Source organism: Schistocerca cancellata, unplaced genomic scaffold (assembly GCF_023864275.1).
Source record: "Schistocerca cancellata isolate TAMUIC-IGC-003103 unplaced genomic scaffold, iqSchCanc2.1 HiC_scaffold_1104, whole genome shotgun sequence".
Lineage (NCBI taxonomy): Eukaryota > Metazoa > Arthropoda > Insecta > Orthoptera > Acrididae > Schistocerca > Schistocerca cancellata.
Window position 1 is genome coordinate 7,078,722 of NW_026047103.1, and position 22,711 is coordinate 7,101,432.

Sequence of the window (22,711 nt, forward strand, 5' to 3'; positions counted from 1 at the left end):
CTGCATGTTACTTGTATGACTTACCAAATAATTTTGACGTTTATCCACGCATGCCTTCTTCGCTAACGTGACGACATCGCCTTTTTAGAAATCCATTAGTAATATGCCCATTTTACAGATTTTTTACGACATCTCAACAAATTCCCACACATCTCACAGATTTTAGTAATATGTTTTATGTGAAGAAATTATTGGAAAAATTGACTAGTAAGGCAAGAGATTAGCTTGAGAATCGCACGCCTATAAAAAGACCTCAGAGTGTAGAACGTTTTCGTCCAGATGTTACTCGCTACTGGTCTGACAACTTGAGACATAGTCGCTGTTTCAATGATGGTGTGGTATAATGTACTCACCTGCAGTGAAGCGATGTTCCTTGCTTTACAAGAGGAAAAGAAAATTAGTAATTTCAGTATCTCTGCAGAGCTCACATTTTCTTATAACCTTAAGTGAAACGTCGCAAATTATTTTGTATAAATACCTTTGAGCTAGAGCCCAACTTCTGTAAACTGCAGCGTCGGACGCTATCTAACAGACAGTAATTGTTCAGTGACTCCGAAAAGCACGTGTAATAAACCTTTTCACTCCCATGGAGCTTTCCTAAAGATATAAACTATATGGTCAGCTTCAGTTACTTAAATCACAGCGTGGACGGATACACTAAAATTTATTCTATTATTCACAAAATAAGAGACCTTAGGTACTACAGTTATATGGGGTGAAAATGCAACGGACACCAAAACAAACATTTTTCACCAATTTCATAGTTACTTGTGAGTATTTTTCAACCCGGTAGAGAGCGTAATCTCGCTCAGTATTCGTCCAACTGCGCATAACATGGGGCCGATCCAAACGAATGTAAGAAACGCCCGTCATGATCAAAAGTTAGCCATTTCACCTGCAGCGTGGGCACAACTTGGAACCAGATGGTTACCCCACTGAGCACAGTTTTCGCAGTGGTACCTGGTGCTGGTTACAGACGAAACCATTCGGGCGTGATGGGGTCTTCAGCACATACAATTCGCATGTTTTGAGTGAGGTTAATCCACATGCCACATTCGATAGCGCTCACCAACTGCGGTTCCACATGACTGTGTGGACAGAGGTTATTCGTGGCTGTATAACTGGTCCCTATCTGCCATCTAACCCGTAAATTGACAGGAGTTCTTACAATTTCCTCAGTCACAGCATTGCCGGAGTCACTAGATGACGTGCCACTCACTACGAGACAGCGCATGTGGTTCCAGCATGACGGAGCGTGTGCACATTTCAGTTGTTTGTGGTCGATTCGTGAATCGGCAGTTTCCAGAAAAGTGCATTAGATGTGGTGGTCGTCTTCCATAGCCAACTCGATCCCTTGATTTGACCCATCTAGACATTTTTGCGTAATAAGAAATGTGCAACCTCGTTTACCCGGATACTAGCAGCAGCAGCAGTAGGAATTATGACACCCCTGTAGCCTTTGACCATTTTAGTCAGAACATGACCGTGCGATGTAACCTCTGTTTACATGTCAATGGAGTTATTTTTGAACCTCTATTGTTAGTGAAATAACCGTAGAGCACTGAAAGACCTGAGTCAAAACAAGGCCCCGGGAGTAGACAACATTCCATTGGAACTACTGATGGCCTCGGGAGAGCCAGTCATGACAAAACTCTACCATCTGGTGACCACGATGTATGAGACAGGCGAAATACCCTCAGACTTCAAGAAGAATATAATAATTCCAATCCCAAAGAAAGCAGGTGTTGACAGATGTGAAAATTACCGAACTATCAGTTTAATAAGTCACAGCTGCAAAATACTAACGCGAATTCTTTACAGACGAATGGAAAATCTGGTAGAAGCCGACCTCGGGGAAGTTCAGTTTGGATTCCGTAGAAATGTTGGAACACGAGAGGCAATACTAACCTTACGACTTATCTTAGATGAAAGATTAAGAAAAGGCAAACCTACGTTTCTAGCATTTGTAGACTTAGAGAAAGCTTTTGACAATGTTAACTGGAATACTCTCTTTGAAATTCTGAAGGTGGCAGGGGTAAAATACAGGGAGCGAAAGGCTATTTACAGTTTGTACAGAAACCAGATGGCAGTTATAAGAGTCGAGGGGCATGAAAGGGAAGCAGTGGTTGGGGAAGGAGTAAGACAGGGTTGTAGCCTCTCCCCGATGTTATTCAATCTGTATATTGAGCAAGCAGTAAAGGAAACAAAAGAAAAATTCGGGGTAGGTATTAAAATTCATGGAGAAGAAGTAAAAACTTTGAGGTTCGCCGATGACATTGTAATTCTGTCAGAGACAGCAAAGGACTTGGAAGAGCAGTTGAACGGAATGGACAGTGTCTTGAAAGGAGGATATAAGATGAACATCAACAAACGCAAAACGAGGATAATGGAATGTAGTCAAATTAAGTCGGGTGATGCTGAGGGAATTAGATTAGGAAATGAGACACTTAAAGTAGTAAAGGAGTTTTGCGTTTTGGGGAGCAAAATAACTGATGATGGTCGAAGTAGAGAGGATATAAAATGTAGACTGGCAATGGAGAGGAAAGCGTTTCTGAAGAAGAGAAATTTGTTAACATCGAGTATAGATTTAAGTGTCAGGAAGTCGTTTCTGAAAGTATTTGTATGGAGTGTAGCCATGTATGGAAGTGAAACATGGACGATAACTAGTTTGGACAAGAAGAGAATAGAAGCTTTCGAAATGTGGTGCTACAGAAGAATGCTGAAGATAAGGTGGGTAGATCACGTAACTAATGAGGATGTATTGAATAGGATTGGGGAGAAGAGAAGTTTGTGGCACAACTTGACTACAAGAAGAGATCGGTTGGTAGGACATGTTTTGAGGCATCAATGGATCACAAATTTAGCATTGGAGGGCAGTGTGGAGGGTAAAAATCGTAGAGGGAGACCAAGAGATGAATACACTAAGCAGATTCAGAAGGATGTAGGTTGCAGTAGATACTGGGAGATGAAGAAGCTTGCACAGGATAGAGTAGCATGGAGAGCTGCATCAAACCAATCTCGGGACTGAAGACCACAACAACAACAACATTAATGTTGTTTTCCCTTATTAACAAAGAATTAAAACTTGTTTGTGTTACTTTTTGTCCTCACAGATATAGAAATTAGTAGCAGTGTTTTCGATGTCCCTTGCAGCCTCCCAGAATTTGTTAGTTGAATTGATTTTCATCCAGGGCAACACTCCCTCTATCAGTTTAAAACACACTCACAGGAAAATATGACATTAGAGAAAAATATTTGTTTCGGTGTCCCGTGCAGCCTCCCAGAGTTTGTCGGTATAAATAATTTTCCTCCTGTATGCGGTAGCACTGCATTATGTGTATTTTTAGCTCCTGCCTAGTTTACATTTACATTTCTGCAAAGGGAAACCTGGAACCAGACCACCAATAAATCTCACATCATATAATAACTTCAATAGTAGCACTAAATATTAGTAAAAATCATGTAATGGGAATCCTGCTGGTATACTGTTGCGCCATACGGACCAAGAGATTATTTGGCTCAGTTATATGAGCACCAATAGTTACTACCGTGCCTCTGTTCATAACTAAACAGAGAGCCCGCCGCTCAATGTCTCTCCACCTTTAGTCTTTCTTTCTGAAGACGGTGTCTGTTTCGTTGTAACGGCCAGGTTATTTTCAGCAGAGAGGCGAGTGTGCTACGGACGTGGCCTGCTAGCACAAAGAAGGGACCCCAGATTTTATCTCCGCCTTCCTTTGTGACAAGGGACTTCATTCACCTGATTTCCTTGAGGAAGTTATCCCGAAAGGAATGGAAACGTTATCAGATTTATGGAAATACTTTATTGCATAAAGGAAACTCTGACGATGAAAATATGCTCAGCATTAAGAGTTCTACGTAACTTTATTTCCTCAAATAAGAAACAGCGAACAGGTCTCAGAATTACAATGAACGCATCCGCGTTCGTCAACCGTGGTCGAAACGAAACTTAAGGCCACGGAGCAATGTGTAGGACAGTCTCTTCAGTCAAACGTTGCGTGTACTGATTATTGTTCAAGAATCAGGAGTATCAAAGCATCTAAATTACATTAAATTCCCCTACATCGCATAGTAGGCTTTTATTAATGATCTCGGCTTTAAAAATTACCTGAATTAAAATTACAGAATTTTGTCTGTGATAAACATTTTGTTAGTAATTTTTGTTCTTCGGCTCCTACGTTTATATTTTATTTCACCGTTAACTTTTAGATGAACTTTATTCGCTGTGCATATGGCTCCGATACTTTCGTAGCTGCACGGGTCCAGACGATTTTACAAACAAATTATCAAGCATGCAACGAACATCCACATCTAAAGGGTGCGGAAAATAAAGGTAGCCCGTGTAGTGTAACGACGTAAGTTTTGTATAAATGATTTTCTTTTGACATAAGACCATGTGCAGACTTCGTCACCTACGTCAGTTACAAAACACTTCAAATTTATTGAAATCCTTTTTAAAGTTGTCTCTGAATGGTTCTTGAAACTGTAATTAAAACATCATCATTTGAGTCGTATGCGCAGAATTACGTCACTCAGTCCAATTGGTTTGCGCAAACTTTTTTCAATTTCGATGTCGTTTGTTTCTTCTCAGAAATTATATTAATGCAAGTTATCTGCTTTAATAAATATTAAAACCACATTGAATGAACTTTTAAGACTCAAACTAGCGATGAACGTTGTCAAAAATTAACAATCTTGTCAACTAAATCAGTAATACTTCTTCCTTAATATAATTCTTCGTGCATTGTTGGATCTCATTTACTGGTGGCCAAGGTAGAGCAGCTAGTAAAGGCTCACCTGTAATTCGTTTGCCTAAAATTTCTATAGATGATAATCCTGTCGTTAGATGAGGCAATTCATTTAATATCTTTTCGAATTTAGGCATTAGTTTGGCCCACCGAGTATGTTTATATGCACAATAAGTTCTACATAATCGTCCTAATTCTTTCGTGACACTTTCTACTAAATTACTTTGAAGATGATATTTCGAAATTAAGATATGTTTGATTCCATATTGTTTTATCACATCTTCAAACTTTTGACTAATAAAAGCATTACCGTTGCCAGACATAAGTCGTTTAGGAATGCCCCAGTTAACAAAGTAATTTCGAGTAAGACAGTGTATAACACTTGCTGTATTCGCTCGTTTCAAAGTATATAGTTTCACATGTTTGGACCAACATTCCATTACAACAAACACATAAGTAAATCCTCCTGAACTACGAAGCAGAGGGCCGAAAAAATCTAATGATAATAGATCCCATAGACCTCGAGGAATTACAGCATATAAATTATAACGCTTAGATTTGTTATTAACTTTAAACCTTTGACAGGTTTCATAAGTTCTAATAATACTTCTCACAATATAGGACATATTTTTGAAATAATAATACTTCATTAGATGTTTAATACATTTATGAATTCCATAATGCCCCTAATCTTCATAAATATAAGTAATTAATTCGTACACAACAGTTTTCGGAATGCAGATTTTCCATCTGTGGTGTTCCCTCTGTGCTTTCCAATACAACAAGTCGTTGAAATATAATCACACACCCCCGGTGTTAACTGTTTCTTCCCCATTTTGAAGGTTTTGTATAAATTCCCTATATTGATCGTAATTTCTTTGATTGCATTTAATAGCAGTTACTATCCGTTTAACCTTACCTTCGTTCTCCTGAGTTAAAAGAAAACAAACATGGTAATTTGTTCCTAATTCTTCCGCAAAGTTAATATTCTCCATTCCTACTGGAAGTCTCGACAATGCATCCGAAACTACACTTTGAGATCCTTTTATATACCTAATTTCGTACTGAAATTCTTGTAAGCATAATACCCAACGTAATAATCTACGGTGAAGTAACTGGCAATTGTTTAAAAAGGTTAAAGCCTGATGATCAGTATATACAATTGTTTTTCTTCCAATTAATAATCCTCTAAGTGTTTGGAAACCCCATACCACTGCAAGAGCTTCCTTCTCGGTTACAAAATAATTTCTTTCATGTTTATTTAAAGTTCTACTAGTGAATCCAATAGGCTGATATAATCCCTTTTCATTGGTCAGACCACCTTGGAATATTACGCAAGACACACCATAATCAGAGGTATCCGTACACAGACAAAAGTCCTGATTGAAACCTGTATGGTATAACATTTTAGCTTCTGTTAATGCTCCTTTTATCTTATTAAAAACTTTCTCTTCCTCTTTTCTCCAGAGCCATACTGATTTCTCTTTTATTAAATCGAGTAACGTAGGATTAACAATATCCTGCCCCGGAAGAAATCTTCTCAGAAATCCTACCATTCCTAAGAATGATTTCAGTTGTTTCCGATTTCTAGGACTCGGGCATCGAGCAATAGCTTCAATACGTTCTGGGTCTGGCTTAATACCTTTACTGTCTACTATATGCCCCAAAAATCTCACTCTTTTCCAAAGTAAGACTTAGATAATTTTAAAGTAATTCCTCTGTCAATTAAACGGTAGAACAGTTCCCGTAATATCGTTACGTGTTCTTCTCACGTTTCAGTGGCTACCAAAATATCACCTATACATAAAATAATCTTTTGTAATAATTGCTGACCCAAAGCAGATTCTAACGCCCTAATGAAAGTTGACACTGATATATTAAGTCCAAAAGGTAAAACTTGGAACTGATATGATCTGCCTTCAAAAAGAGAAGCCGTATATTGCCGTGAATCCGGGTGTAATATGACTTGATAGTAGCCAGTAGTTAAATCCATTGTACTCATATAACGAGAACCAGCAATCTTAAGAAGTACCTCCTCCGTAGGAATAGGTCTGTCTCTTTCCATTTCTATAATTTTGTTTAATTCACGAGCATCCAGAACCAGTCGTACCCCACCAGTAGCTTTCTTAATTACCCACAAAGGACTGTTAAAAGCACTATATGATCGTTCGATAGTATTTCGTTCTAGCATCTTACTTATTTCTCTACTAGCCGGTTCTTTGAATTGTACTGGAATAGGGTAAGGTTTCTTAAAGAATGGTTTTTGATCTTTAATCTGAAGTTTACAAACGTAATCTTTGATTCTCCCCGGTTCATCTGAGAAGACGGCTCTAAATTCTAACAATAAAGATTCCAACTCTTCTTGTTCGGATAGACAATTCGTAGAATAACATTTTTCTTTCGCTTCGGTTTCGATACTATTACTAGCCACACATTGGTATACTTCATATTCAAGATCACTAGAATCTATTAATAGGTTCATGGTCTGTGTGTACTTAATCTGTAAGGATTCGTAGCAATTTTCAGGTACTTGATTATTAGAAAACCTCACTTTAAAAGCACATGCCTCCTAATGGATAGTTAAGGAAGAGTCTTTAAAATCTAATATAGCTTTATATTTACACAACCAATCTATACCTAAAATTATGGCCACAGTTGGCTACGACAAGTACAGAGTGAGAAATTAATTGTTTAGAAATTTCAAAAGTTAAATAAACTTCCTCAGTAACATTTTGACTTCTTTTACCAGTAACTCCTATAATTCTCACCCCAGTTACAGGTAAGGTTGGGAAATTCCAATATTTCCTTTGAAGTTGAAATAATTCTTTACATAAAATACTTACTTCGCTACCAGAATCGATTGTAATATTTACTTCAGTACCTTTAATATAACTTTTAATAATGGGTTTATAAGTTATATTCTCCCTTATCTGATTGTCTTCATGAAGTAAATCTTGTTGCCAATCACCTTCCTTTGGCAGCTTAATGATAAATTCCAATTGGGTCTTGTAAAATTTTGGCTAACAGTTCCCTATAGTCGACCCGTAATAAAGGACTTTACTAGTTTTCCGAACTTTCTTGACCTTCATTAATTGCTTGAGGATGATTTTTCTCATTATCGTTGTTGTGTAATTTCCGCATTTTAGAGATATTACCCCGATTTTGTTGGCTCTCTTTATCTTTAGATTGACGCTTTATATACCAAAACCGGCTATGATTGTTGCTGTTAAATTTTCGTGGTTCTGAATTATTATTATTTCGAGAATTTTCATTTCTACCAAATCTAAATTTCTCGTCTCTCCGTTCTCTATTAAGTATATCTAACTGTTCTAAATACCCTAAAAATTCGCAAGCTTGGGACCATTCCCTTTCTATCATTCTTTCCTTTACATAATACGGTAACCTACTAATTAGGACTCGTATTAGATGACTTTCAATAATTGGTTCTCCAATTAATTTAGCACGGTTTAAATGCCATTGGAAATAATTCCTATAACCTCCCCACCGTTTATAATAAGGAGGAGGGTCTAACAACTCTAAAATTGTTTTGTTATTTTCCTCTTGACCAATAATTTTGTTTAAACTGCTTAACAAAATCATCCCAGTCCCTAAATTCAGTTCTATGCAGTACTGCCCATTCCGCAGCTTCTGCTTCTAAATGTCCTATTACAAACTGAATCCGTTTTTCATTACTCCATTTAGGAGATAATGACGTTTCAAAAGCTTTTATAAAGATTGTAGGGTGAAGTTCGCCTCCTGGTTTGAATACAGGAAATCGACATGCTACATTTGAATTTGTTGTTATATCATCCCAACATTCCGCGAGAGACACAGTTGGATTTTGTTTAGATTGCAGAGACGGAGTTGCGCCGGTTTTGTTTGCCGTGATTTCTTTATTTGTATTGTTGTCGTCCGAGGTAGCAAACACGATGCGACTGTTGTCTCTGATTACGTTATTACTTCTACTACTTGAAATGTTTTCATTATTATCTACTTCCGATAACCGTTTAGTAATTTCCTGTATTCGCATTTCTTTACTGGATACACGTTTAGGTAATATCGATTCTTCACTGTGTTCACGATGTGAACGCCCTGTACCTTCGTCAATATTATTATCTTTTGAGAGCATATTTCAGTAATTAAAATTTTCATGTTTTCTGTTTCAGAATGATCTTTTTCTACTCGATGAGTTAATGTCTCTAATTCTACATTATCTATTGAATAAATCTGTACACGTTTGGTAGAAACCTCTTTAATAGATTCTAATAATTCTCTACGAACAGTTTCTGTTTGCATAGAAAATTCATCTCGTAACCTACCGTTATTTTTCTCTATTTCATTTACAACTAAGACATTGACATTATCTAGTCTCTTGGTTAAGTCAGTAATATCATTTCGCATGCGAGCTTTTTCCTCGCGCGATTCCTGGATATGTTATTCTAACCTTTTACAATTATCAGCAATCTTATTACTAAGTCTAACTAGCTTTTCCTGCATTTCAACTTTAGAAGCCTCTATTTTACCACTTAATTCTCGACTGGTTTCACTAAGATGTTCCTGTAACCTGTCCGTAGATTTTGTTAGCTCCCCTTTAAGTTTCTCTCTTAATCTAGTCGTAGATTCTTCGTTAGATTGTTTTAATTCCTGTTTTAGTTCCTCTTTTAATCTTGCAGTAGATTCTTCGTTAGATTGTTTCAATTGAGTTAAAAAATTCCCGTTACATTGTTTTAACTTAGCGATCGCCCTAAAAAGGGATCCCATGCTCCTATCGGACACAGATTGCTCTTCGTCTGACATTTCACTTCCCGACATTATTGTAAGATATTAACTAGTTATACACACAGACATGCAATCAACAATCCTATTAAAAGCACACTCTCTATGTACAACACTCCACTTCCAAATTAAAACAGACCCACCGGACACTAATACTGTAGGTAATAGGTAGAACACTTTCCAGCGAAAGGCAAAGGTCCCGAGGTCGAGTCCTGGTCCGGCACACAGTTTTAATCTGCCAGGAAGTTTCACTAATATTGTAGTTTGTAGTTCTCGGTGATTAGTGTGCTGCTATGGGCTGCAGAAGTAACAGCCATCGATGCAGCCGCTGAGATACTGCGACCCCGCTTCCGCAACCGGCAGGACGCTGAGTCGAACACCGGAGACGTCACTGGCTGCAACCACGCCCGGCACCGCCGTAGACAGACGAAGCCCTCAGCAACACCTCTAATACCAGCCGGAAAAACACCCCCCAGCTGACGTACTGGGCCTGTTAGTTTAGGGAGAAAAAGGTTGTCGGTGTTTGCAGCGTTCAGCTGCTGCCCAACAGATGCGCCTTCTCGTGGCATAACTGCGTGACCGTACTGCTTGTCTTCGCTCCGTCAGCTGCCCACACCCGCGAAGTCGCCGCTGGCTGGTGAAGGCTCCACGAAGACTCGCGTTGACTTCCGAAAGACTCTTGATGTTTTAATTGTTTCGTACCTGTGTGCCTTAGTTGCACACAAGTCCTGTTTATAAGGTCGCCACGGTGTAGTGTAACGACGTAAGTTTTGTATAAAAGATTTTCTTTTGACATATTACCATGTGCAGACTTCGTCACCTACGTCAGTTACAAAACACTTAAAAATTATATAAATTCTTTTTAAAGTTGTCTCTGAATGGTTCTTGAAACTGTAATTAAAACATTATCATTTGAGTCGTATGCGCAGAATTACGTCACTCAGTCCAATTGGTTTGCGCAAACTTTTTTTCAATTTAGATGTCGTTTGTTTCTTCTCAGAAATTATATTAATGCAAGTTCTCTGCTTTAAAATATTTAAAACCACATTGAACAAAGTTTTAAGACGCAAACTCGCGATGAACGTTGTCAAAAATTAATAATCTTGTCAAATAAATCAGTAATACTTCTTCCTTAACATAATTCTTCATAAATAAATTGTCGGAACATGTATTTAAAGTTCTGTAGTAAACACTAGTTTATTATCTTCATATATACTACATATTGACGTGGACATGAGCCTTGACAAGATAGGACTGAACATTTACAACATGATTAAACTTTCTATGAAGTCATTGTTGTAGAAACATTACAAATTCTTATTTTTTAAGTTTTTAGAAGTAGGACGCAACAACTCGGTTTCAGGATCATCTGTTGCTCTTTGGCTGTCGACCCGCGACGTATAGTGGCTAGCAATTTTCTCTCTGGTCCCGGCAGTGAAGATGCTGTCTCCGTTCGTTGCTCCGCCCTCTCCGTACATGAAACATAAAAATGAATACAAAACTTTAGATAATTCACAAACATTACAATTATTACAAAATAAATAAACAAAACACTAAATTAAACTTATATTCACCTGCAAACTGGGCTGACACTGGTGGATGGGTGACGCTTCAATTTCGCGTCCCACTACACCCGGAGGACAGAGTTCCAGATTACAAAGAAACACAGCAGAGGAAAGGAAATACAGCACTAACCTGGTTATCGTAGAAGCTGGAAGTGACCACCATCTCTTGCCACCTTTTGCTCCTGGTCGGCAAGTTGCTGATGGTGTATCGAAGCTGGACTGCTGGGAATGGTGCAATCTCATCCGAAATGTCCTGCTGCAGTTATTGAAGATTATGAGAGTTGTTGCGATACGCCTTGGACTTGAGGGCTCTCCACACAAAGTAATCGTACACTGAAATATCTGGTGATCTGGGGCCGTGACCAGACCGACCTCCGCTGACAACACTGTCAGGTGTGAAGATTGTGTAAATGTGCTCCAAGATTCGGCCGGTTGTATGGGTAGTTGCTCCATTCTGTTGGAAGTAACTACATGTATTTTCTTCCTCCTTTAATGCTGCAAAAAATGCTTTCAAAATGTTGGCAATGTAACTCGCCAAGGTCATCGTCTGATGAAAGGAGATGAGACCAATAATGCGGCGTGAGGACACTCCACACCAAAATCCCAACTTTCTGCTCGTGCAACGGTGTTTCGTGGAAGTTGTGCGGATTCTCCACTGCTCAGAACCTGTGATTCTGTGAGTTGACGTAACAGCTCAGGTGAAAGCAAGCTTCATTAGACGACCAAGCAATTCATTGTTAGCAAACAGCTACTAACAAAACTCGAGGTGCTGAGGAGCATCTGCTGGTTTTAAGCCATGAACAACAAACACAGGTAGATATGCATTTGCAACTCCAGGTGGAGTATTCGTCCACATGATCGACGTGATATGGTAGTTTGTTATAACAAGCGATGGGCTGACTTTATAGGACTGATGAGCATTTTCTGGTGAACTGCAGTTACAATTTTCTGGTGTGCGGGCACGTTTCGGAACGTTTGTGCATTTCGGAATTATTAACTTCTACCGAAATCGAAAGTGAATGTGGCAATTACCTACTGTAGCTGTCACTGCCAAATTTAGATGTTGGCGTGAGTTGGAGAAGTGTTGGACATGGTAGGAAACTGTCAGGGTGCGCCGTATTAAAACTTGGCGATGAGCTTCAAATGTTTTATTATTCCCAGCTACAGTGCCGCATTCATCTCCATCTGTTTCCCAGGGCCCCACTGCGCCAAGGACGCAACTTCGCTGTCTGCAAAAACGGCTTGTTGCGGAAGGGCTACCTCAGCAACACGTGCAATGTACCGTGGCGTGCTGGCAGTGTATAGCCACGGAGCTTTGATGACGTCAGGATGCACTGGCAGCCGACTCAGGGGTCTTCATCCCCGTTGCCTCAGCGCCACACCCTGGGAGCTGCAGGCGGCCCCCACTGCATGCTCCTTCCCCGTCGTGGTTGAGATCGAGTGTGACAACCAGCACCTGCGATCCGACAGTCAAATCGCGGCCCCTCACCTCAGGATGGCACTGAAGTGTTTTGGGAGCCAACGAGACTGCCCGCCGTAGCGAGCCGTCGAATGGCGCGCCGCTGGCTGGCTACAGACCCCACGTTGGCCTCAGAGGGTCGAACCAGCGACCTACCGCGGACTGGAATGCTGGCGCCCCATCTGCTGCTGCGTGTAGCCGGTGGTGTGGCACGCCCCACTGTCCAGGCGAGCTGCCACACTTCAGTGCCCCTCGTTAGAAAATTGGCAACTATTTACGAGGGCAGTTCAATAAGTAATGCAACACATTTTTTTCTGAAACAGAGGTTGTTTTATTCAGCATTGAAATACACCAAGTTATTCCTCAATCTTTTAGCTACACAACACTATTTTTCAACGTAATCTCCATTCAATGCTACGGCGTTACGGCATCCTGAAATGAGGGCCTGTATGCCTGCACGGTACCATTCCACTGGTCGATGTCGGAGCCAACGTCGTACTGCATCAATAACTTCTTCATCATCCGCGTAGTGCCTCCCACGGATTGCGTCCTTCATTGGGCCAAACATATGGAAATCCGACGGTGCGAGATCGGAGCTGTAGGGTGCATGAGGAAGAACAGTCCACTGAAGTTTTGTGAGCTCCTCTCGGGTGCGAACACTTGTGTGAGGTCTTGCGTTGTCATGAAGAAGGAGAGTTCGTTCAGAGTTTTGTGCCTACGAACACGCTGAAGTCGTTTCTTCAATTTCTGAAGAGTAGCACAATACACTTCAGAGTTGATCGTTTGACCACGGGGAAGGACATCGAACAGAATAACCCCTTCAGCGTCCCAGAAGACTGTAGCCGTGACTTTACCGGCTGAGGGTATGGCTTTAAACTTTTTCTTGGTAGGGGAGTGGGTGTGGCGCCACTCCATTGATTGCCGTTTTGTTTCAGGTTCGAAGTGATGAACCCATGTTTCATCGCCTGTAACAATCTTTGACCAGAAATTGTCACCCTCAGCCACATGACGAGCAAGCAGTTCCGCACAGATGGTTCTCCTTTGCTCTTTATGGTGTTCGGTTAGACAACGAGGGACCCAGCGGGAACAAACTTTTGAATATCCCAACTGGTGAACAATTGTGACAGCACTACCAACAGAGATGTCAACTTGAGCACTGGGTTGTCTGATGGTGATCCGTCGATCATCTCGAACGAGTGTGTTCGCACGCTCCGCCATTGCAGGAGTCACAGCTGTGCACGGCCGGCCCGCACGCGGGAGATCAGACAGTCTTGCTTGACCTTTCGGCGACGATGACACACGCTTTGCCCAACGACTCACCGTGCTTTTGTCCACTGCCAGATCACCGTAGACATTCTGCAAGCGCCTATGAATATCTGAGATGCCCTGGTTTGCCGCCAAAAGAAACTCGATCACTGCCCGTTGTTTGCAACGCACATCCGTTACAGACGCCATTTTAACAGCTCCGTACAGCGCTGCCACCTGTCAGAAGTCAATGAAACTATACGAGACGAAGCGGGAATGTTTGAAAATATTCCACAAGATATTTCCGGTTGTTTCAACCAAAATTGGCCGAGAGAAAAAATGTTTTGCATTAGTTATTGAACTGCCCTCGTACTGCGCAACCACTGGTAAGCGTAACTTACCGTCAACAGGCCTGCACCTGGCTGTAACTTGTGCTCTTAGAAATATTGCACCGAATCTGAGTTTTTCCTGTCTTAGACGGTGGTGCCGATACACTACATAACTTCAGCTATATCAGTAAATGTAGGAGGTGAGGAAAATCTCCACAAGAAAACGGTACGCTCTCACCGCATTTAGGTTTAAATGCGATCTAATAACAATAATATGCCAAATCATCAGTCTTTCTGATTTAATATAACGATGTTTTCGTCACATACATGCATAAAAATCTAACTTACCCATTTCAGGATTGTTTAGGGATGCTTAAAAAACAATGACATCGCGATTGTAAGATAGAGTGCCCATATGACCCTGGTGTCAGTTGCAATGACAGCCGGCCGGAGTGGCCGTGTGGTTCTGGGCGCTACAGTCTGGAGCCGGGCGACCGCTACGGTCGCAGGTTCGAATCCTGCCTCGGGCATGGATGTGTGTGATGTCCTTAGGTTGGTTAGGTTTAATTAGTTCTAAATTATAGGTGACTGATGACCTCAGAAGTTAAGCCGCATAGTGCTCAGAGCCACTTGGACCTTTGCAATGACATCATATGCACTTACCCCTTAAGAACATATTATGAAAAACTATTGCACCAACAACATCACTCTATGAGACAGAATGGTATTTGGAACATTTTAACAATTCACTAGAAATCAGTGAAAGTGATGGCATTCATAAGATGAACATGAAATTTAATATCCTAACAATATTTTGCTCAAGATTCAACATGAATTTTTGTGCAAAACTGTTCTCATTTTTGTGTGGAACGGAATAAACAGTATAGGCAATAGCCACAGATAACACAGACAAAAGGGAGCACAATCCAGAGAAAAGACTGTTATCGCGAGAACATTTTATTTCCTCTATTTTGAATATTATTGTCATTTTTATCGGTTTCCGGGTACAACATCACATCCAGTTAAAGTTGTAGGGTTACCTATTTATAATTTGCCACGAAATGTTTTATACAAATTTCACGGAAATAACTCTAGTTGCCATTAAGCGTCCACATCTTAGGTTAACAAACTGGTTACTAAATAAGCAAAATAAAGATGATCTATCTCTCTGCCCCCCTCCAGCCCCCACCCCCCATCCCCCCATCCCCCGTTCCGCACGCAGACACACAGAGAGAAAGAGAGACTGCTCGATTATGTTTTATTGCTTACTTTTAAAAGAGTCCCATGAACAATTATAAACGTTTCTATTCAGTATTGTCAGAAAGTTCTTGTTCCAATTTAAGCATCTTCATAAGTAAAAATTCTGATTACTTGCTGTTTTGTGGTTATTGTTCGCAAGCCTTCGCTGGACTCCGCGTGTGAAAGCGACACAAGTCGTTGCAAAAGAGAAGTGAAGATTCGCAGTTACTGGTCTAACCGTGACCTTTTTCCTACAGACAGCTAACCAAGAAGCACGGTCAAATACGTACACCTTAAAAGAACAACACTGAAGAGCTAAAGAAACTGGTACACCTGCCTAATATCGTGTAGGGGAGACGTGACGCAACACGACGTGGCATGGACTTGACTAATGTCTGAAATAGTGCTGGAGGGAATTGAGACCGTGAATTATGCAGGGTTGTAAAAGTACGAGGGTGGTGGAGATCCCTCCTGAGCACCACGTTGCAAGGTATCCCAGATATCCTCACAAATGCTCATGTCTGGCGAGTTTGGTAGCCAGTGAAAGTGTTCAAACTCAGAAGATTGTTCTTGGAGCCACTCTGTAGCAATATCAGACGTGTGGCGTGCCTCATTGTCCTGCTGGAATCGTCCAAGTCCGTCGGAATGCTCACTGGACACGAATGGCTGCAGGTGATCAGACATATCAGGGGCCCCCTATCACTACAACTGCACACACCCACACCATTACCGACCCTCGACCACACTGAACAGTCCCCTGCTGACACGCAGGGTCCATAGATCCATGAGGTTGTCTCCATACCCGTACACGTCCACCCGCTCGATACAATTTGAAACGAGACTCGTCGGACCAAGCCACATGTTTCCAGTCATTAACAGCCAATTGTCGGTGTTGACGGGCCCAGGCGAGGCGTAAAGCTTTGTATCGCGCAGTCATCAAGGGCACATGAGTGAGCCTCCGGCTCCGAAAGCCCACATCGATGATATTTCTTTGAATGGTTCGCACGCTGACACTTGATGGCCCAGCAGTGAAATATGCAGGAATTTGCGGAAGGGAAGGATCTTTTTCCGGCCGCAGCGATGTCGGAGATCTGATGGTTTACCGGATTCCTGATATTCAAGGTACACTCGTGAAATGGTCATACGGGAACATCCGCATTTCACAGCTACCTTCGAACATGCTGTGTCCCATCGCTCGTGTGCCGGCTGCAACACCACTTTCAGACTCACTTAATTCTTGATAACCTGGCACGGTAGCCTCAATAAGTGATGTATCAACTACGCCAGACACTTGTCTTATATAGGTTTTGCCGACCGTAGCACCGTATTCTGCCTTTCTACATATTTGAATTCGCGTATCTATACCAGGTTCTTTGGCGGTTCAGTGTATAACTGCTGATTTAGAACGACGCAAAACAATGGTTACGTTCATTGCAGCCAGGCCTTCTAGCAGCCTCTGAAAGAAATGTTCAGAGCTCTGCACTGCCTTGACCCACATGGCAATGTACTATGGTTTATAAGAATTATATTTTAAATTCAGCTATCAGACACAATTACGATGTGAAAGTTTGGTTCCCATTTAATCACTACCGGCCTCGGGTTCTTAAAAACTAGCTGTTAAGCTTCGTCTGGCGATGAATATAAAAAAATGAAAAACCGGTAAATGTTAAATATGGATGAACGCTTTATATCCTACTTGTGACTGGTTTCTATACTTAAGTTATAATCCTTGTTATTCAACTGCAGCCGTGTTTCTCAGGATGTCTGTTTTCGACAAGACAGCGACAGTGGCGTATGGCCAAATAACTAATTATGCGAACTTAAATCAACCTACTGTAATCTGAGTAATGGCGACATACCCTCGAGGAACCTCACTAGGTATCGAGATCTCTATACCTTTCCAAAGCGTTAACCACTTTTTGATTTAGGAGTAGCTTACAAAGATTTTCTAGCAGGATGTCAGAAAGCGAAATTAACCTCTAGGACTCTCAGTAACTTCGGCGGTATCAAGCTGACAGGACGTCACCAGTTAAGGTTAACAACTTAAGTGACGCAGTATTTCGTATGTACCTCTCTAGGGAACTTATTGAGATACACTTTGCGCTGCTGAGACGTTTCACTGCAGGCCACAAACATAAGAATACGCGTAAGTGCTTGAACAATCGCGTCCTCTCCCATATTCCGTCAGTGGCGAATGGTAGTACGAAATGTTCCGCCATTATTTTCCATCGATAGTGATATCTGGACTCCGAATTCAGTCTATGGCAGTTTAAGTTTCCTCATCTCTAAAAGAAGAACACTTTAATGCAATTTTCAGATTTGTCAGGTACATGTACAGGGTGGAGGGAATAAAAACTGTCTGGGCGAGTGGATACGATTGAATGTTACATTGGTCCCCTGTGAGTTGCCCTAGGACACACAGTTATTCACAATTATAAGCGTATAACCAAATGTGTGCCCTACATATCTATGTTGTAACGCAACGTATATGAAATGAACAACTGGTGCGTTTGTTTATGCAGTTTTCTTGTAATCAAAGGAATTCTCAAGGATGTTGGCACTTACACTACGGTTACTAACAGGAGACCAATGAGTCATGTCCGGCTCGCGGTCATCCCGTTTACTGCTCAACATCTTGTTTTTGTGGTTCTGTCACCTCGTTTTACTTTTAATTCGATTTACTGGCATCACTAGGTTGCAGGTTGCTTGCCCGTGAGTGGCAGCAGCACCGCTTATCAGTAAGTGCACTGTTGTACCATCTATGGCGCGACCTATAGTGATACCGGCTGGTCGTAGTTGGGAGCTCAGTCTTGACGCAGCAGCAGTAAAGTCAGTGACGGAGCGCCAGTGAGGTGCGGACAGGCAGTGATAGCCGACCGCTTGCAACACGCAAGAAATGTCTGACGGAAGTAGATTGCAGTGGCATGATCGTTGGGTAGTCGTTCGGTCAGTCGTCTCATCGGCGATTTCTATTTGGTCTTTTGACCGTTACTGGGCCTCGTTAATTGGACACCTTGCTGGACATGGGTCGGTTCCTCCCTTGTGCAGAGATGTCGGAAGGCCAATGGGCCAGTGTTCCCTCTGCATGGTTGTGTCCGAGCCAGTGTCTCTGGGATGTTGTCCATCAGAAGGCAGTCGGGACGCATGAGCAGTGAAGTCGGTGACAGAACGCCAGTGGGGTCCGGACAGTCAGTACTCGCCGACCATTTGCGACACCCAAGAACTGTCTGATGGAAGTAGATTGCAGTGGCACGATCATTGGGTAGTCGTTCGGTCGGTCGTCTCATCGGCGACTTCTATTTGGTCTTTTGACCGTTACTGGGCCTCGTCAATTGGACACCTTGCTGGCCATGGGTCTGTTCCTCCCTTGTGCAGAGATGTTGGAAGGCCAATGGGCCAGTGTTCCCTTTGCATGGTTGTGTCCGAGCCAGTGTCTCTGGGATGTCGTCCATCAGAAGGTAGTCGGGACGCATCAGCAGTGAAGTCGGTGACAGAACGCCAATGGGGTCCGGACAGCCAGTACTCGCCGACCACTTGCGACACACAAGAACTGTCTGACGAAGTAGATTGCAGTATCACGATCGTTGGGTAGTCGTTCGGTCGCTCGTCTCATCGGCGACTTCTATTTGGTCTTTTGACCGTTACTGGACCTCGTCAATTGGACAACTTGCTGGACATGGGTCGGTTCCTCCCTTGTGCAGAGATGTCGGAAGGCCAATGGGCCAGTGTTCCTTCTGCATGGTTGTGTCCAACCCAGTGTCTCTGGGATGTCGTCCATCAGAAGTCAGTCTGGACGCATTTGCAGTGAAGTCGGTGACAGAACGCCAGTGGGGTCCGAACAGGCAGTACTCGCCGACCGCTTGCGACACACATGAACTGTCTGGCAGAGGGAGATTGCAGTGGGACGACCGTTGGTGGTTGGTCGTTCCGTCAGTCGTCTCATCCGCGACATGTATTTGGTTTTTTGAACATTACTGTGCCTCGTCAGGACGGAACGAAAATGAGGTCTGGGCAGCCAGTACTCATCGAACGCTTGCGAGACACATGAATTGTCCCATGGAAGGAGATTGCAGCAGGACGACCGTTCGTTGCTCGTTCAGTTGGTCAGTTGGTCACCTTTCCGGACATGGCTCGGTTCCTCCCTTGTGCAGAGATGTTGGGTGGCAAATGGGCCAGTGTTCCCTCTGCATGGTTGGGTCCGAGCCCGTGTCTCCGAGTCGCCCTGTCTCTGGTCTGAATGGAGTCAGGTTGGAGTTGCAGCCAGCTTCGACAGTCAAGACCTGCCCGACCACTGCCGACACACGTGACTTGAGTGGGAACGACTGTTGGTTGGTCGATTGGTCGGTCGTCTCATCGGTCGACGCGTATTTGGTCGCCGACCACTTGTGGAAACTCCCTGTGCGTCGAATTGATTCTTCTTTTTGTTCCACAGTAATTGCTTTTGCGATTGTTAGTCTTCTTGTGCAAGTGTGTTTACGTGGAACCATGTGTAGCTTCGGTGATTGCCTCTGAGCAGGTAAATGCTGTCTGCGTACTGGAGTAGGCAGTTAATCGTTTTCGAGAGAGGGAACTGATTACGTTGTTGGCTGGTTCTTCAGCCGTCTCTAGGTCATGTTGCCACCCGATTATTTAGTGTTACGCTTGGCTGCCTGTCTTCTAAGTTGTGGTTTGAGTTTCCTCCCCAGACCGACCCTTGGGACACTTCCGAGCACTACTGTTTGTTGTTTGTGATTGTCATTTGGTCGCAGGTACTGTGCCATGCCTTGAGCTGTGTATTAATGTTGTATGTTTTATGATTAGTACATGGCCTCAGCCGAACTTCATAACAACTTCAGCCGTGTTTCATTTAAAATTCTTGTTGCTCTATATTTAGGTCTTCAGCAGCATTTGTTTCAGAATCTGTATCTTTAATGTGTAAATCGTTGTCTCTAAGGTTTCTTTTTAATTATCTTCAATTCTTGGAACGGCCTTCAGCCGTGTTTTGTAAATATTTATCTTAAGGTTGTCTTTAATTATTCTTGAGTAATTGTTTGGGCTTTCAGCCGACAAGATACTTCAAGTTTTCTTAGAGTGTTTTAGCTTTCAAGTGTCTCTTTTATTATGTAAAGAAAATTTTTATTGGGCTTTCAGCCGAAGAATTAACTTGAATTTTAATTAATATGGCCTTTAGCCGGAATTGGTAAATGCTTGGCTTTTAAAGGCTTTCCTTATCTGATCTGAAATATTATTTCGACTTTTGTAATTTTACTTAAGTAAGGCCTTAAGCCGTTACTCTAAATCCTGGTGTTTTAAAAGTACCGCTTAAACTTATTTTAATTATCTTCTGTAGTGTACTGCGGCAGTTGTTTCTATGTATGGTCCAAGTTCCATCAAGCTATGTTGCCAGTGACACACCACGAGAAAAATTCTTTCGTCCTTAGGTCAACTTTTCAGTTGATACTAGTTTCACTATATTTAATTCAGATCATGAATTTATCTTTGTGCTGTGTTACATATACCTGTGATACTGAATGAACAATGTAACACTCATGCAAAAAATGACAGCTTCCTCTTAGGTCAGCTTTCGTCTCGTTTTGATTTGACACTTGGCGTCGCTCCCAACAATTGATTCTATATTCTCAGGTGAAAACAATCCTCGTATTTTGCAGAGATCAGTTGTAGTGATCGTTTGAGGTACTGGTTGTATTTACACTTATAATACTTAGTTGGGTTGGGTTGCGTTGTTTTGGGGGAGGAGACCAGACAGCGAGGTCATCGGTCTCATCGGATTAGGGAAGAAAGTCGGCCGTATCCTTTCAAAGGAACCATCCCGGGATTTTCCTGGAGCGATTTGGGGAAATCACGGAAAACCTAAATCAGGATGATCGGACGCGGGACTGAACCGTCGTCCTCCTGAATGCGAGTCCAATGTGCTAACCACTGCGCCACCACGCTCGGTTATAATACTGAGGCCACTGATTTTGTGAATGGAAATTACTAACTTCCGCAATCTACAAAGTTAAGATTTCTAAGATTCGACATGAGTGACTGATTTGGAGAGACCGCGCGGCTACCCCGACCGGCGCTTAGTCTGTATTGTTGCTCAAATGGTTCAAATGGTTCTGAGTACTATGGGACTTAACATCTGAGGTCATCAGTCACCTACAACTTGGAACTAATTAAACCTAACTAACCTAAGGACATCACACACACATCCATGCCCGAGGCAGGATTCGAACCTGCGACCGTAGCGGTCGCGTGGTTCCAGACTGAAGCGCCTAGAACCGCTCGGCTAGAACGGCCGGCTGTTCTTGCTTCAGTAAACACTGGAGAATGGGAGTAAAATCAATGTGCTTACCGTTCCAAAGTTCTGAAACTGAAGTCACTTCTCAATCTGAATGGTACTGCATAAACGAAAGTGCAGCACTCGAGCGGCTCGTGAATTTGGGCTGCCATTTTGATCCTCACATTCTGAAGCTGATAAGGGGACCATCGGGTCTGTTGATAATGGATTTTAAAGAGTATTAGCAATTTTAGAGGGAACCTATGTTGAGTAGCTCTATAGCGCATTTTCAAGCGGTGGCCACTAACCCCCGAGAAAATCGGTGCTAAGGTTTTGTACAGAAATCTGTACGAGTGAAGATTCCATAAAAGTACATTCTGTAATTCCGCCTCGATTTAATGCACCCGTTTTGACAGGAATGATCAAATACGCATGGATCACATCGAAAGTGACAGAAGATGACTTCTTTGAATTTAAGGAAACTGTGTTTCCCAGTGGTGCTTCTGAAAAATCCATGTCCCTACAAGGCAGTATAATTAATTAAATGTGCGTGCTGTTCTATGATTTGTGTTTCGGTTTCTTCTACAGAAAATAGCGTACTGAATTCTGCTGAAGCGCATCAAGTGTTGCAAGTGAACGACAGTAATACGATTCTGTAATCCATTACGTAACAAACAGGAAACACATTTGAAGAAATTCTGCTGTAATGATCGATTTATCAATGAATTTGCTACTGCAAAAAGAACTGTTTTCAGTCACTTTTGTCGTCTATACTATTTGGTAGTATTCTGTACCACGAAAGTGAAAAAAAAGTACACGGGTTCTATTTCAACCTGTACCGCCAGCGTACCAACCATGAACCTTAGCCAGTGCGGTATCTTCGCGCTTTCGCAGCAGACGTAACGTTAAACTTGGTACACGTAAAACTTTTACATCACATTTCTCGGGAACTAGGGGCTGTCGCATGAAGAGGCGCTACCCAGATACTGACATAGCTAAGACTTATCAAAGTCCATGATTAACGGGTCTGATGGCCTTCTTCTCAGAAATGTCACAGAAGCCCCGAAGCC